The sequence below is a fragment of the Peromyscus maniculatus genome, chromosome 4 (genome assembly GCF_049852395.1).
Source record: "Peromyscus maniculatus bairdii isolate BWxNUB_F1_BW_parent chromosome 4, HU_Pman_BW_mat_3.1, whole genome shotgun sequence".
NCBI classification, from domain to species: Eukaryota; Metazoa; Chordata; class Mammalia; order Rodentia; family Cricetidae; genus Peromyscus; species Peromyscus maniculatus.
Window position 1 is genome coordinate 122,441,677 of NC_134855.1, and position 3,070 is coordinate 122,444,746.

Genomic DNA, 3,070 nt, shown 5'->3' on the forward strand with positions numbered 1-3,070 from the left:
AGGCTTGTTGGCTACGGAGCTGATGGCGCAGCTTCTGGGCAACTCTGCAGATGTATTTTTATCTGCCAACAAACTGGAGACTTGCTAGAAAGAAGGAGCGTGGTGAATGAAAGAGTAAAAATAAAACCACGAAGCCACAGAATTATCCTCCATCTTTAAGAATCTTCAAAACTTCATTCAAAATTCCTTATTTTTATTCAGGAACCGGTCAGTTCTATTGATAACGCTAGCTTTTCTGCCTCCCTCCCTCCCTTCTTCCGGGTTTCAAATCACTGAACACCTGGGTCATTATTTTTGTTCTTTAAAAAGATCACATAGACTTGTGGTTTATACACTTAGACACCTCAAAAGGCTCTGCAAACTCCAGGACACTGAGAATGAGGAATAACATAATTGCTTTTAGTCTGCGATTTGAGGGAGCGGGGTATACATCTATATTTGCTAGCTGTTTCTTTTTATTGAAAATAATTATTTTTCATATATTCTGATCATAGTTTCCCTCCCCCAACTTTGCCAGATTCTAAGAAGTATTTTATGGGAAAAGAATCCTAATGTGTTTTTATTCTCTTATTTTTAAAACTCAGTCTTGATATGTGTTTATCAATACCATTAACATACAAAGGACCGACCAGTCTTGCCTTTAATGCAGCCTCAAAAGCAGTACGCAAACCACCCTAATAAAAAAAAAAAAAAAAACCAAGCCAGGCGGTAATGGTATACACCTTTAATCCCAGCACTTGGGAGGAAGAGGCAGGCTGCTCTCTGTGAGTTCATGGCCAGCCTGGTCTAGAGAGTGAGTTCCAGGACAGCCAGGACTGTTGTTACACAGAGAAACTCTGTCTGGAAAAAACAAAACAACAAAACAAAACGTAACAAAAACCAAAATCTCAGGTTTGAAAGTCTTGTATGGGATCCTTAGACTGGATATCCAGCTCAGTAGAATGCTTCCAGTGCCAGGATACTCACCATCTCCAGCAATTCTGTGGTCTGTGGTTAGACATATCTCCTTCAGCTTGTGTTTCCATCTCAACTCTTTTTTTTTTTTTTTAAATTTTCTGAAGCTGAGGACCGAACCCAGGGCCTTGTGCTTGCTAGGCAAGAGCTCTACCACTGAGCTAAATCCCTAACCCCCCATCTCAACTCTTATTCTATCCTGGAGGTGGTACACTATTATTTTTTTTTAAGATTTATTTATTTATTTTGTATACAGCATATATGACTATAGGTCAGAAGAGGGCACCAGATCTCATTACAGATGGTTGTGAACCACCATGTGGTTGCTAGGAATTGAACTCAGGACCTCTGGAAGAGTAGTCAGTGCTCTTAATTAACCTCTGAGCCATCTCTCCAGCCCAGAATACTATTCTTTTTTTTTTTAATTTTATTTATTTTATTTTACAATACCATTCAGTTCTACATATCAGCCACGGGTTCCTCTATTCTCCCCCCTCCCACACTCTCCCCTTACCCCCAGCCCACCCCCCATTCCCACCTCCTCCAGGGCAAATCCTCCCCCCAGGACTGCGATCAACCTGGTAGACTCAGTCCAGGCAGGTCCAGTCCCTTCCTCCCAGACTGAGCCAAGTGTCCCTGCATAAGCTCCAGGTTTCAAACAGCCAACTCATGCAATGAGCACAGGACCCGGTCCCACTGCCTAGTTGCCTCCCAAACTGATCAAGCCAATCAACTGTCACACCTACAGAATACTATTCTTGAAGTCCCCTCCCCTGTCTCCTCTTCCCATGGTTCAAGTTCTGGTCAGCAGATTTATATATTCTTAGTTAAGGCTTCTTTTCTCTAGAAACTACTGTCAGGTTGGAAATAGACAGGTACAGACCTGCTCAGTGGTACTTGTAGAACCCACAGCCACAGGAAATAGGATGCTGTTGGAGGAATAGCCCAGTGTTTAACGGACAAGTCAGAAGTAACACACCGCCACCCCCCCCCCACACACACCATTTATTTGTCTGATCTGAATTTCAGATCAGCCGGGATTGCACAGAGACTCTGAAAGTGTGTGTGTGTGTGTGTGTGTGTGTGTGTGTGTGTGTGTGTGTGTGTTTGTGTGTGTGTGTAAGAAGACTCAACGTTCCTGAAGGACTAGTGTGTGGACCCAGTGTAGGCAGAGTTTTTTGTTGGGACTGCTGGCTCCCAAATAACCACACAGAGACTTCTTATTAATTATGAAAGCTCAGCCAATAACTTAGGCTTGCTTCTAGCTAGCTCTTACAACTTAAATTAGCCCATTTCTATTCATCTATATGCTGTCCTGAGGCTCATTTACCTCATCTACGTACTTTTCATGCTGCTGCTTCTGCCTCTGCCTGGCAACTCCCCCAACTCCACCCTTCTTCTCCCCAGCATTCTCTCTGCTCCCCAAATCCTGCCTAGTTACTGGCCGTGTAGCTTTTTTTTAATTAAACCAGTCACAGTGACATATATTTACACAGTGTAAAGGAATATTCCACAACCCAATGGACCAGATGCCAATAGAAATGCAAAAGCAGTGGCGTGAATGCTCCCAGGCTCTCATCTGGGATTCTCTAACATGTGCAAAGCTCCCCGTAGGAACCAGCAGGGCCTTTCCCACTTGAGCCAAGACTCCCAAGGGAAACTTCGCTGCTGTCTACTCGGTCTGCAAACAGTGGAAGTTTCCTGAGAAGGTCTCCGTGTCTCCTCCTCCGAGGCATGCCACAGTCTGGGAAAGGCAGGAGAGTTTTCTCATCTGCTCCAGGGCATGCCTTCCCTGTAGTCTTTCTCAGTGGCCAATTGCTTCTTCCAGCTCTAAGCCTGTGTGGCTCTAGACAGGCTGGCTCGACCCCTCCTGTGGGAGGTGGACATCTCACCCAGCTAATTAGAGCCTCTGTCAACTCGGCCATAGCGACTACCTCGATGTCAAACATGAGACCCAAACAGAACCAGCTCTGAAGATGAGCAAGGGAGGAGAGCCCTGTCCTCCAGGGTGTGGAGAGTGATCAAGCCTGTGGTAGACAGCCTCCTGAGAAGGATGCCAAGAAAGGCAGGTAAGGCTGAAAGCAAGGCCTTTTCCTCTAGAGCCGTGAAAGCATGG